The sequence below is a fragment of the Eriocheir sinensis genome, unplaced genomic scaffold, assembly GCF_024679095.1.
Source record: "Eriocheir sinensis breed Jianghai 21 unplaced genomic scaffold, ASM2467909v1 Scaffold529, whole genome shotgun sequence".
NCBI lineage: Eukaryota > Metazoa > Arthropoda > Malacostraca > Decapoda > Varunidae > Eriocheir > Eriocheir sinensis.
In genome coordinates, this window is record NW_026111864.1 from 113894 (window position 1) to 128840 (window position 14947).

The 14947-nt window shown below is 45.1% G+C and overlaps 2 long non-coding RNA genes across 2 annotated transcripts; both read right to left on the reverse strand.

The window, feature by feature from the left end:
• Nucleotides 1-4487: 4487 nt before the first annotated feature.
• On the reverse strand, nt 4488-7267 carry LOC126992953 (uncharacterized). The gene is made up of 3 exons (XR_007747190.1): nt 7181-7267; nt 6565-6594; nt 4488-5655 (listed from the first exon to the last, which is right to left on the reverse strand). It is a non-coding gene; the product is annotated as an uncharacterized LOC126992953 (long non-coding RNA).
• Nucleotides 7265-11586, reverse strand: LOC126992952 (uncharacterized). Its single transcript, XR_007747189.1, has 3 exons — nt 11325-11586; nt 7515-7682; nt 7265-7341 (listed from the first exon to the last, which is right to left on the reverse strand). It is a non-coding gene; the product is annotated as an uncharacterized LOC126992952 (long non-coding RNA).
• Nucleotides 11587-14947: the final 3361 nt, after the last annotated feature.

Sequence of the window (14947 nt, forward strand, 5' to 3'; positions counted from 1 at the left end):
GCGACAGCCCCAAGACTCACTGGTTGGATACTCCGTACCTTCAGAACCAGAAAACAGGACTGTATGCTGACACTGTGGAAATACTTGGTGCTCCCTAGGCTGGATAATTATGAATAAAGCCTCCTTACACTTCCTGAAAAGCAGTGAGCCTCTCCGCCACTCACACCCGAACACGACCAACACCGTTCATTCACAGCAACACTTGAGTAGTACTACTGCAACGTTGCCGGCTGGAGGGAAGGTACACCACAGTGGGTGCAGGAACTCATTTCCGCAACTGTACCACCTGGACAAGCGGCTGTCAACAGTACCTGACCAGCCACCAACGCCAGGTGGCAACGGAAATGGTCTCCAAGGCACAAGAGGAGAGGAGACAGTGGGAAGCAGCGGAGATTCAACAAAGTAAGTAAGTCACTGCGGCACACACACCTACCAGTCCCTCCCCTCTCTGCGGCACACAGTCCACTCGGGCATACATCCACGCCCACCAGTGGTGTGAGGAGGACTGGGTGTGGGTGACTGGTGGACCACCAGTCACCCACACCTGCCAATCCCCAGCACACAGTCCACCCCACACCCACACCTGCCAATCCCCAGCACACAGTCCACCCCACACCCACACCTGCCAATCCCCAGCACACAGTCCACCCCACACCTGCACCTGCCAATCCCCAGCACACAGTCCACCCCACACCCACACCTGCCAATCCCCAGCACACAGTCCACCCCACACCCACACCTGCCAATCCCCAGCACACAGTCCACCCCACACCCACACCTGCCAATCCCCAGCACACAGTCCACCCCACACCTGCACCTGCCAATCCCCAGCACACAGTCCACCCCACACCCACCTGCCAATCCCCAGCACACAGTCCACCCCACACCCACACCTGCCAATCCCCAGCACACAGTCCACCCCACACCTGCACCTGCCAATCCCCAGCACACAGTCCACCCCACACCCACACCTGCCAATCCCCAGCACACAGTCCACCCCACACCCACACCTGCCAATCCCCAGCACACAGTCCACCCCACCCCCACCTGCCAATCCCAGCACACAGTCCACCCCACCCACACCTGCCAATCCCCAGCACACAGTCCACCCCACACCCACACCTGCCAATCCCCAGCACACAGTCCACCCCACACCCTCACCTGCCAATCCCCAGCACACAGTCCACCCCACACCCACACCTGCCAATCCCCAGCACACAGTCCACCCCACACCCACACCTGCCAATCCCCAGCACACAGTCCACCCCACACCCACACCTGCCAATCCCCAGCACACAGTCCACCCCACACCCACACCTGCCAATCCCCAGCACACAGTCCACCCCACACCCGCACCTGCCAATCCCCAGCACACAGTCCACCCCACACCCACACCTGCCAATCCCCAGCACACAGTCCACCCCACACCCACACCTGCCAATCCCCAGCACACAGTCCACCCCACACCCACACCTGCCAATCCCCAGCACACAGTCCACCCCACACCCACACCTGCCAATCCCCAGCACACAGTCCACCCCACACCACCACCTGCCAATCCCCAGCACACAGTCCACCCCACACCCACACCTGCCAATCCCCAGCACACAGTCCACCCCACACCCACACCTGCCAATCCCCAGCACACAGTCCACCCCACACCCACACCTGCCAATCCCCAGCACACAGTCCACCCCACACCCACACCTGCCAATCCCCAGCACACAGTCCACCCCACACCCACACCTGCCAATCCCCAGCACACAGTCCACCCCACACCCGCACCTGCCAATCCCCAGCACACAGTCCACCCCACACCCACACCTGCCAATCCCCAGCACACAGTCCACCCCACACCCGCACCTGCAAGTCCCTTCTCTGAAGCATACCGTCCACCCACACTCCCAGGCAGCAGTCACCTTTCCCTGCGGCTTCACACCGGCACCCTGAAGCAGTTCCTTGTGTGTTATGGGTCTTGGCAGGCCATGGAAACACGGCTCGTACAGGAACACACGGCAGGTCAGGTGTCGTTCGGGAAGCTTGGCCTTTGTATCGCCAGTGTTTATGTCCCCCAGGTGTTTACTTGATCTTGATGTTACAGGTGGCGCGGGATTTCTCCCCAGCCAGGCCTTTGTATCGGCAGCTCCAGTAAAAAGAAAAGAAAACATGCGGAAAGTCTATGTTCTCGGGGCAAGATATCATTCCCTACATCTTGCACGCCACATGCCCTCCAAGAACTCTTTCACTGCCTCAATCACTCGTCCACTCGTCTCTCCACTGAGCCCCAGCAGCAGCACCATCCACTCCCTTCCAGTCCTCCCGTTCACTCCACGTCCCATCTCACTCAGAAACACATGCATCATCTTCGTTCTCTGCAGTATTTTACTTTAAGGACTAGTATTACTCTATCTCTGTATTCATTCCCATCTAGTGCTTGGGCAATGTTCTCCATCCCCACATTTTATTGTCTTATTGTCCAGGGGGAGGTGCCGCCCCCTCCCTTGTTGTGCTTTCCTTCCTACCATTGTGTCTTTTTAATTTCATGGTGCTCCCTACACATGTATTAATAGTTGTATAATCACACTCTGTCCTGCCTGGGGGTAGGGATGGCATGTTCCTCCCTTCTCCCTTGTTGTTTACCTGCAACAATAAACTATCAATCAATCAATCTCCCTGTCATACTTCTTGCATTCCAGCAGAAGCTCCCTGGAGACAGGCGGCTCATTCTGGCGCCCGACGCATCTGATTGGCTGTTCAGCAGCGCTTCTGTGATTGGTTCACTTCGCCTCCCATCTCTCCCTCTCGCTTTCGATGACGTCATTTGTAAACAAAACTCAGCTGACAAGCCTGACAGCGAAGGAGATGTACAGGGATGGGAGATGCCTGACATTATACGGCACCCTTTGCAGTCACCCTTGACGACATAGGGCATTATAATAATATAGATGGCTACATTAAACAAATAAGATGTGGCAAGTTTAACAGGTGGGGGCACACCCAGATGATTCGTCACCCATGCTTCAAATAGTGCAACTTTCAGTATAAATGACTGCTTGTAGTGATATTAGCGAATATTTAGTGGCGTTAGTGACTATTTAGCGATGTTAGCAACTATTTAGGGGCGTTATCGACTGGTAAGGTCTTAAGGGATGCTTAGTGTAGCGAAACCTTTTTTTATCTTGGGCGAATCCACTAGGGAGCGAACAGTTTAAGGTGCGAATACCTACAGGTGGCGAAACCACTGGGAAGCCCTCTTTAAAGGTGTCCAGACCTTGAATACAAAGCATAAGCCGACTTACAATTGGAACCCATTTATTGCTAAGTAAACAGAGGTTTGGAGTTTTAAGTAAAAGTCGCCGTAGGGTTAGGTAAGTCAAGTCCATAAGGATATAAATTAATCAGCCCTGCAAAGTTAATTTCAGCTGGCTCACAAATTTAGATTGGCCATGCACTTCTCAAATAACTCGTTACCATAGCCCGCAACCTTGACTGCTGTGCAATATTCCATGAACATGTATCTGATCCATACGGTAATGTTGGCAAAATGATGCTATTCCTTACGTCCCTCGTCACCTCCATGAAACATTAAATCCTACCCAGTGCTTCTAAAACATTCCTACATTTTACATCCCATGTCCTTTTTCCACCATCCACTTCTACATGCTTAAATAACACTGTCCCCAGGCATATACTAAAAATCTTTATCAACCTAACTTTCCTGTTCACCTATCACTACCCCCACATTTTTCGGTATTCATTATGCACTTCACCACTTTCTTCTTGGTGTTTTTACCCACCTCATGAGATAGAGCTCCTCATTACGAGTAAATTGAACCCCATATTGACAAGGCGCACTCTGTTTATAATGGCGACACAGAATTTTTAAAATTTAATTGCATTTTTAGCGATCAGAAGTCGGCAGCGATACATCAACCCGCATCAAAGCCAGAGGGCACACTGGGTTAGGTTAGGTTAAGTTGGGTTAGGTTAGGTTGGTTAGGTTAGGTTGGGTTAGGTTGGTTAGGTTAGGTTTGGTTGTCTGTTCTGGACGAAACTAATTTTTTCTGGTAGATTTCGGCTTGTTTTTAATTAATCTACTAGTTATTTTTGGTGTAAATCACATTAGTTTCTGGGGGGAATAAAAAAAATTTGGTTGATTTGCGCCAAAAACAAGTGGTGGATTAATTAAAAACAAGCCAAAATCTACCGTAAAAAAATTAGTTTCGTCCAGAAAAGAGGGTGTTGAAATACTTAATACTTACCTCTTTTTCTGTGACTGGCACATTCTCCATTTCTCCCTATTTAAGGCGTGCTGCACACATACACCTCTACCTAAACAGATGGAAGATACATTACCGAATGAACTAGGTGTATGAAATAGAAGATATAGTGGGGCTGGGGAGAGGTAAGTTGTGCATAATAGGGGTAAATTATAACAAGGCGTCATCAATAATGATATATTTACAAACTCCTTATGTAACAAAACTTTTGCTAATTGCGATGACAATCCTGACATGCTCATTTTTAATAGGTTGTTTTATCCTTTCCCTTTGGCCAGAGGCAAAGGCCACATATCAGACACATTCCAGAAGAACATGGTACATTCAAGTACGTATAGCCTTGGTTGAGATAATACCGAATCCTCAAAAATAAATTTAAGTAAGGAAACCACTCACTGACATGGGACTCAATACATAATACAAAAGCATCTACGACTTTTTCCTTGACACTATCCTTTCCCTTTGGCCAGTGCCAAAAACCACATATCAGACACATATCAGAATTACATACTACATACAAGTATACCCAGCTTTGGTTAATATAATAATCCTCAAACATTAAAGTAAACAGACCACTCAGTGGACATAGGATTCAATACATAAGACAAAAGCATCTACTTTTTTTTTTACCTTGATACACTAGCATTGCTTTTAATACAAAGGGTTACTGAAAAATTTGTGGACTATGGTAGAAAGACATGAGATAGGTACACCTTTAACTTGACACATTTTTCGATCACACCTTAGACCTTAATACCTCAATAACTATGTTCATCGTCTATTCTACCTTCTGATAGTACTGGAACACTTACATCAGACTCAGACTTTGCAAGACTCTCCCCAATTATTAATCTTGCTTTTGAACTAGGCTTTTTTAAGCACATACCTATATTTTCTCGTTTTCTCTTCCTTGTCGAATACAACCGGTCTTGCTTAACACACTTTTTATTACCTGGCTCTGAAACAGTTGTCACATCCACAGGCCAGTTACTGTTGTTTGGTGGATAACTCGTGCCAGCATCTAATGTTGCAATTAACTTACACAACAAGCTATTAGCCGTTTTCAAAACTTGAAGGTCCTTACTTTCACTACATTTTGGGAGAAGCTGTAACATAATTTTGTTTTTCAATTGTTCCTGGTATTTCACAACTTGTCTATCATAGGTTTCCTCATTACTTACATCATGAATCATATTAATTTCTTCTGTTGACACCTTAGGTTTGGCTGAGTGTCTGCTGTGGGTTTTATTCAATCCATACCTAACACAAATATTATCTATATCCTTGTTTTCTAAGAAAGACATTCGATTACTGCCTGCTGACTCCCGCACTCTGTCCAAAATTATGTCATGTTCGATCCCTTGTGTAATCATACCTGGAAAATATCTTACTTAGTAAAAAAAAATAAGCTATAAAATGTAAAACATACTGGCATTAGTTAAACTCAATCACTGTCTCTGATCATGCGTACAAGAAGTGTAGCTACATAGATTTAGAGGCAGTTATGATAATTAGATACTGAAAACAGGCCAGCTACCGCCTTGACTCATTCCTGCAAACTTAACTGTAATAGAAATGGAAATTATTATAGTAATTGTAATAAATTGGTATCTATATGGATGATGTTGTAAGTAGGGGCGTTTCTAGGATTCAAAACATTCAGAGTCCCTGGTACCAGAAGATCAAGGAGAGGTGTGCTCCTATAGCCCAAAGTTACAACAGCAGCAAAGGTAAATAATCTAGCATGCAGAAATTACTGTAAATACTAATAAACAGACATGGGGCAATTACCTATGTTATGCAATTGATGACTATTATAATTACTTCATATTTTCACAATTACGATTAAGAATACAATAAAATTAGATGTAATTGATTATGATTACAATTACTTGCTGTATTAATCATAATTACAGTCGTGATTATAGGAAGAGCTAAAAGGTGAACTTGCACATTTCATACTCGTTTACCATATTTACTAAATATGATATGAATAATATCAATTTATACTGTACCACAACATTTTGAAAGAAAGTGCCGAAATGCATGTGCAGTATTTATTAGTAATGTAGTACAATATTAATAGTTCATAAGGTACATACTCATACAATAGATTTCTAACTCTTGGCAAGCTGGAGGTCCACTGTCAGCACAGATAATGATTACCCCATGTCTGCTAATAAATGCACTATAATCATCATAAGCATAACAATGTACTGGGGCTTATGAGTTTGAGTGGTAGGTAAGGAAATACATGTTGAGATAAAAGAAAATTTACACTTACGCTTTGCAGATATGATGATTTCATCACAAGCTAAAACATAAGGCATTGTTAATATCTTCATATATACAGGAGTGAAGGGGTTAAGCTATGACGCCAAAAAAGGTGTCACTGTATATATATATATATATATATATATATATATATATATATATATATATATATATATATATATATATATATATATATATATATATATATATATATACAGGTATCCCTCGATTACTGTGGTTTCTATTTACGCAATTTCACGTCAGCGTGGTGTCCAAAATCCCAACAAATGTTTCATTTACACTTTTTTTCCCCACTTTTACATGTTGGTCATAACCGGATTCCACAAGAAACCATCTCACCTCAAGTATAACATGACCTTTTTTTGCAAATGAAGCAAAAAAGATCAAATGAGCATACATAAATTGCTTTTGTCATGGAATAACCTGAATTACAGGTTGGATTTCCAATACTCGGCACGCCTCTGGTCCAAGCCATGCCGAGTTTGGGAGATCCAACTTGTAACATATCTTGATAAAGCAAGAAAGTAAGCATGTGTCTTAACTCATGGGACAACCTATATATATACTGTTATTTTCTAGCTAGATAATTAATGTGCATTACATACCTGCAATCTTATCCTGTTCACTCTTGGGAAGTGTCATGTGAACCTGGCTGTTAAAATCAAGGTTGTGATCACGATGGTCAGAGTAAAGGTCACACAAATCTTTTCATCCTTCTTCACAACTTCAATTGATGAGGTGCAGTAAAACCCCATCTTACAGGTACCTGTTAGAATTAAAATGAAAAAAAATAAAATAATTAGGTGTGTGAGGGAAGAACAAGGGGACTTAATTTTTCTAGCCCATTACTGGTAACCCCACATTTTAGCACCTATAAAAAATAGTGTAAGGTTTATTACTGAGATTAATTAATCCATTTACATATACAAGATTATTTACCTTGGCTCTTTTCTGCACGACTCTTACTGGAAATCTTCGTTGACTGAACACCTGATCTTCGACAGTAGAATATCTGTTTGGTGCCATCACATGATTTCTTTGGTCCAGAATGAGCCGTGTAATTGACTCCAATGTCCAGTTCCATACAGTCTTTCCATCTCAAGAAATCTGTGGAGAATTAATTGTTTTGGTATTTTTTTTTACTACTGTCACCTACATAGACTTGCTCCTATATTCCCCCACTCTGGCTTTCATTTCCCTCATACAACGATCCAAATACACATTAAACAGCCATGGTGACATCACACATCCCTGCTTTACTTCCACTCTTATGTCGAATCTCTGACTAAGCTTTCCATCCACCCTCAAACATGAACGTGTCCTTCTATAAAATGTCTTAATTGCCTCCAAAAACTATCCTCCTATATCATATATTCTTAGAACATTCCATAGACTCAGATCAGACTCGATCAGTAATCTCCCAAAAACTTTCCCAGGTACACTGAACTTTATAGTCCCTCTATAGCTATTGCACTCACTCACTACCTTTACCCTTGTAGAAATGCACAATTATTGCCTTCCTTCATTCCCACGGAACTTTTTTCTGCCTCCACACAAGTTTACACATATATGATGTCCACCCTACCACTACATCTCCATAGAAAAAATTATGGGGCTAATCCATACATACCTGCAGTTTTACCACATTTCTATCCTAGATATTGTTTTCTCTACTAATGCTCTATCAACTTCTTTCTGCACACAAGCGGGCTTTCCACCTGCTCCCATACCCATATTTGATACAGTAGCTTCCCCAATTGTCTTCTTCCTCATTAGACGTTTAAAATTAATTATCTGTACTGCAGTCACATCTATTTTACCACCTACAAGCCTACCATCCACTATCATACTTTTACTGTTCCACAAAGGATCTGCTGAGAGAGGAGTGTTGAAGCCCGGGGCCGGCCTAAACTACCCCCTGGATGTGTCCCTGTTTAATATTAACATGACTAATATTATCATAAAAACTTGGTAGAGGGCCATAGGCCTACAAAATATACCAATTGATGTTTTTACATGTGACACTCTGCCCAGCAACAATCATCAGATAAGGGACATGTCATGTTTTGTGGAGGACAGGGCAACTTAACTTGGATTTTCATAGGACTAGACAAGTAAAGACGATATCAAGTCAATTTTGTGACTGCACAAAATTTGCCTATTATAAAACTAATATAAAAAACGTATTTTAATATGTATTTGAAAAAAGTATACCAAATACCTTGACAAAATTTATTTAAATACTGTAAAATTTTTGTATTTGAAAATAAAATTTTCAAATACAAAATGTATTTAAATGCTTTTAAAATACAATACTGCCCATCTCTGGTCATAACTCATATGAGGATAATGCCAACTCAGTTTGTCAGTTTTCTTAAATTATGAATAGCTACTTTAACTAACCACATTTCCTTAACCAATGCAGCTTACCTTCCTCAGAAGTAAACTCATGCTGAGCTTTGTGAATCTCAATGTCATGGACTAAAGAAAGGTGTTCCTGTAAGCAGTAAGGGTAGCAAAAGTCACATTGCATTCTGTACATTGCACAATAGTTGGGCCATCTGAATGGGATACAGGGCCAGGGTTCACACCATGCTGTCGACGTTCATGAGCTCGTTTGTTACAGGAGGTGGAAAAAACTTTATTACAGTAAGTGCACACTTTTGAAGCATCAGGAACTGTTATCTCTGCCACTTCATAGTTGTCTGTGGTGTTTACACCATGAACTTTCTTTTCATGTCTTTTCCTGCTCCAGTCTTTGGTGAAGTCTTTGTTGCAGAAATTACACTTCACGAATACATGAGCGTGAGGATTCATAACAGTACTACTTTGACTGTGATTATCCAGTCCTGCCATTGTTAAGTCAATGTTCTTCTTCTTCTTGGAGTTTTGGTGTGGCTGTGCAGGCTGTGACACCACAGCCTCTAGAGCCCAAAGATGGAGTAAGCGGGTACAGCTTCAGGTTACATGTGGACCTTTGTTGTAGATGGCTGGACTTTGTAAGAAGGTCCTGGTAAGGTTGACTGCTTTGGAAGCCAGGCTGGGAGCAGTAGAACCATCCAACAGGTCAGCTAATGTGGATCTGTTGTGCAAACGCTACGGGTGGCGAAACCTCTGTAAAGGTAGGTAGGTAGAGATAATAGGCCTGTAGACTACACATTAAATTGCACTACCATAGGGAGGTCATATAGTGTGAGGGACTTGGGACTTCAAGTGAGTAGTGACCTACGCCCCAAGGAATAGTGTATTATAGCTAAAAATAAGGCCAAGATACTGGGTAAAAGGAATTAATAAAGGAAACACTGATAAAAAAAAAAAAGGTAATAAGAATTAGTAGCCAGGACAGGACTAGTGGTACCTAATGGGTATAAGCTGGAAAAACTTAGATGCAGGACACACATAGGTAGATAGTGGTTCACAGACAGTGGTGAACGACTGGAATTTGTTAAGTAAACATGTACGAAGTGCTGAGTCACTAGGTAGGTACCTTCCTTTAAAAGTCGCGGTAATTGTTTATAATAAGTCCGCGTCCCCATTCTCTACCCACACCCCCCCAATCCCTCCAGCAAACTTGGGGAACTGTGGGGAATCGGGGTTTTGGGGGGGGGAGGCATATATGAGTGATAACCTAACCTAACCGGGGGGCTGCGCCCCCCTGGACCCCCCCCGACAGGTTGCTAACCTAACCTAACCTAACCTAACCGGGGGGCTGCGCCCCCCTGGACCCCCCCGACAGGTTGCTAACCTAACCTAACCTAACCTAACCTAACCTAACCTAACCTAACCGGGGGGCTGCGCCCCCCTGGACCCCCCCCGACGGGTTGCTAACCTAACCTAACCTAACCTAACCTAACCTAACTGGGGCTGTGCCCCTGGGCCCCCGACAGGTTGCTAACCTAACCTAACCTAACCTAAGCTAACCTAACGTCACAGTACCTTTTTTTTTAGCGCTGTACGCCAAAACGGAAAAAGACCCAAGAAGAAAATCGTGTATAGTTTACATTCATTTACGACAGAGCTCTCTCTCGACTTAGAAAAACGTGAGACGCAGCACATTCCCGGAGCTATTACAGCCATACTAAACACGTCCCCCTAAAAATGTTTGCATCTACGACATGGCCTCAGTGTGCTGTAATGATTATATAAGTTTTATTGTTGGAAGTAACGCGGACTTGTTATATAGTATAACCAAAGTCGATTGTATGAGAGTACAGATAGGGATGACAGGTGGGATTAATAATTATAGGCTAGAGCGAGGGACGGGGCGGAAGGCTATCCAGAGGTTTCGTCACCAGCTGGTGTTCGCACTCCAACCAGTTAAACTAAGGCTATCCTCAACCAGTTAAATCTGACATTCTCCTGCGTGTGGGGGGCTGCACCCACTACCCACGCCTGATTCAAGATAAATTAATCTTCATGAAGTCGGGATTAGCAAATTCAAAGGAGATGATTAGGTACCGACACTAAGTCGCTATCGAACACCAATAGATGGCGAAACCTCTGGCGGAAGTACCTACAGCAAAGTTTCATGCACAAGTGTCAGCCTTGCTATTTTATTCCTACCTAATTTGCTTCGGCGGTACATATACTAAAATTGCGGTGGTAATAAGTAAAGAAAACGCATATAGCAAGGCTGTCAGCCAGTCATGTTATAAGTTTTACTACATACATTCTTAACTGATTTTATATTCCACTAATTCTTTCATACCCTGTCTATCCCCACTTGAAACAAAATGATATCATTCTTACCAGGTGTGGGTGAAGATGAACAGCCACTGTTACAGGCTGTGGTGGAGGTATACCATGTCGGGATAGCGGCATCAGGTCATCCCTCTCTACCGTTGTGGCGGTGCCGCGGTGGTATTACTACTGTAGAACGTGTAGGCACTGCATCACACTATGTGGAGTAATGTAAATGTCTAAGGAGACAATGATATTAGCCGGGAAATGAATGAGTCTATGTTGAGCAGTGCTATGATATCCCGCCAGGTTTTGTTTACAAATGACGTCATCGAGAGCTAGAGAGAGATGGGAGGCGAAGTGAACCAATCACAGACGCGCTGCTGAACAGCCAATCAGATGCGTCGGGCGCCAGAATGAGGCGCCTGTCTCCAGGAGCTTCCTTCCAGAAGCACCTCATCACTGCCCTCGTCCCGGCCCGTCACCCCCCGGCGGCTCTGGCCTCGTCTTCTTCTTCTCTGCTGAAATCGGCCACTCTTGTATGTTGTCGCCAAAATCTCCTGTCCTCTGCATCCACTTCGTCCAGAGCCAGCTGCCTCATGCTCACAGATACTCACAGATGATGCTCTGGAAGAGGCCTAATTAAGCCTGTGGCTCCAGTTCAAAAGCCAGTGAATCTGTTTTCCTCTGGCCTCGGCTTCAATAAACGGCCGTTGTTAGTGATATTTGCATGTAAGATCTTCATTTTTACATCTATGGGTCGTTCACATGTTCCACTGTACCTATAATGTGTGAAAGAATTTAGATGAATGATTTATTCTCGCATGGGATGGGATCAAAAGCAATATTAACGAGGAAACACATCATGCAAACCTAGATACTTCATTCCAATGTGCTCACAGGTCTTATAATTACTGAAATAATAACAAAACAATGCAATCAACTCTCCAAGGACCAACACTAGGGAAATGATTATTATTCCTCCCTTAATTCTCCCTTATTTTTGTTTACCTGTAAATTATCTATCAGTCAATCAATCAATCGTTATTGCTCCGTGTTGTGAGCAACCAACTGGTCTTATACGTATAGGCCACACACACACACACACACACACGAGTGTTTGGATGAGTGAAGGAAAGGAGGGAAAGATGATGGGATGGAGTGTGTGTGTGTGTGTGTGTGTGTGTTAGAACGAGAAAGAAAAAAGAAGGAAGAGAAGGAAGAAAGGGAAGGAAAGAAAGAAAATAAAAGAATAAAAAGAAAAAGATGAAGACGAAGGAAAAAGAAAGTAAACAAAAACAAAATAAATGAAAATCGTAAAAAAAATCCCTGCGGCCCTTCCTTCCTCCTCCTCTTCGTGACTCGACAAGAGGAAGAAGAGGAGGAAAAAAGAAGAGGAGGAAGATAAGGAGGAGGAGGAGGAGGTATATGGGATCAATTGAACAATTTCCCCCCCCAGCCCGCTCTGGTGGGGCAATTCTTCAGTTGGGCAGAGTTGAGGGGCAATTCTTCTGTTGGGCAGAGTTGAGGGGCAATTCTTCAGTTGGGCAGAGTTGGTGGCAATTCTTCAGTTGGGCAGAGTTGAGGGGCAATTCTTCAGTTGGGCAGAGTTGGGGGCAATTCTACTCTTGGGCAGAGTTGGGGGGCCATTCTTCAGTTGGGCAGAGTTGGGGGCATTTCTTCAGTTGGGCAGAGTTGGGGGGCAATTCTTCAGTTGGGCAGAGTTGAGGGGCAATTCTTCAGTTGGGCAGAGTTGGGGGGCAATTCTTCAGTTGGGCAGAGTTGAGGGGCAATTCTTCAGTTGGGCAGAGTTGAGGGCAATTCTTCAGTTGGGCAGAGTTGGGGGCAATTCTTCAGTTGGGCAGAGTTGAGGGCAATTCTTCAGTTGGGCAGAGTTGGGGCAATTCTTCAGTTGGGCAGAGTTGAGGGCAATTCTTCAGTTGGGCAGAGTTGAGGGCAATTCTTCAGTTGGGCAGAGTTGAGGGCAATTCTTCAGTTGGGCAGAGTTGAGGGCAATTCTTCAGTTGGGCAGAGTTGGGGGCAATTCTTCAGTTGGGCAGATTTGGGGGCAATTCTTCAGTTGGGCAGAGTTGAGGGCAATTCTTCAGTTGGGCAGAGTTGAGGGGCAATTCTTCAGTTGGGCAGAGTTGAGGGCAATTCTTCAGTTGGGCAGAGTTGAGGGACAATTCGTCAGTGGGGCAGAGTTGAGGGCAATTCTTCTGTGGGGCATATTTGGGGGCAATTCTTCAGTTGGGCAGAGTTGGGGGCAATTCTTCAGTTGGGCAGAGTTGAGGGCAATTCTTCAGTTGGGCAGAGTTGAGGGCAATTCTTCAGTTGGGCAGAGTTGAGGCAATTCTTCAGTTGGGCAGAGTTGGGGGGCAATTCTTCAGTTGGGCAGAGTTGAGGGGCAATTCTTCAGTTGGGCAGAGTTGGGGGGCGATTCTTCAGTTGGGCAGAGTTGAGGGCAATTCCTCAGTTGGGCAGAGTTGGGGACAATTCTTCAGTTGGGCAGAGTTGGGGCAATTCTTCAGTTGGGCAGAGTTGGGGGCAATTCTTCGGTTGGGCAGAGTTGGGGGCAATTCTTCAGTTGGGCAGAGTTGGGGGCAATTCTTCAGTTGGGCAGAGTTGGGGCAGATTCTTCAGTTGGGCAGAGTTGGGGCAATTCTTCAGTTGGGCAGAGTTGAGGGCAATTCTACAGTTGGGCAGAGTTGGGGGGCGATTCTTCAGTTGGGCAGAGTTGAGGGGCAATTCTTCAGTTGGGCAGAGTTGGGGGGCGATTCTTCAGTTGGGCAGAGTTGAGGGGCAATTCGGCAGTTGGGCAGAGTTGGGGACGATTCTTCAGTTGGGCAGAGTTGGGGGGCGATTCTTCAGTTGGGCAGAGTTGGGGGGCGATTCTTCAGTTGGGCAGAGTTGAGGGCAATTCTTCAGTTGGGCAGAGTTGAGGGCAATTCTTCAGCTGGGCAGAGTTGAGGGCAATTCTTCAGTTGGGCAGAGTTGGGGGGAGATTCTTCAGTTGGGCAGAGTTGGGGGGCGATTCTTCAGTTGGGCAGAGTTGAGGGCAATTCTTCAGTTGGGCAGAGTTGGGGGCAATTCTTCAGTTGGGCAGAGTTGGGGCAATTCTTCAGTTGGGCAGAGTTGGGGGCAATTCTTCAGTTGGGCAGAGTTGGGGGCACTTCTTCAGTTGGGCAGAGTTGGGGGCAATTCTTCAGTTGGGCAGAGTTGGGGGACAATTCTTCAGTTGGGCAGAGTTGGGGGGCGATTCTTCAGTTGGGCAGAGTTGAGGGGCAATTCTTCAGTTGGGCAGAGTTGGGGGGCAATTCTTCAGTTGGGCAGAGTTGTGGGGCAAAACTTCAGTTGGGCAGAGATGCGGGGCAATACTTCGGTGGGGCAGAGTTGGGGGCCAATTCTTCAGTTGGGCAGAGTTGGGGCAATTCTTCAGTTGGGCAGAGTTGGGGGGAAATTCTTCAGTTGGGCAGAGTTGGGGGCAATTCTTCTGTTAGGCAGAGTTGGGGGCAATTCTTCAGTTGGGCAGAGTTGGGGGCGATTCTACAGTTGGGCAGCGGTGGGGGCCCATTCTTCAGTTGGGCAGAGTTGAGGGGCAATTCTTCAGTTGGGCAGAGTTGGGGGGCGATTCTTCAGTTGGGCAGAGTTGAGGGGCAATTCTTCAGTTGGGCAGAGTTGGGGGGCAATTC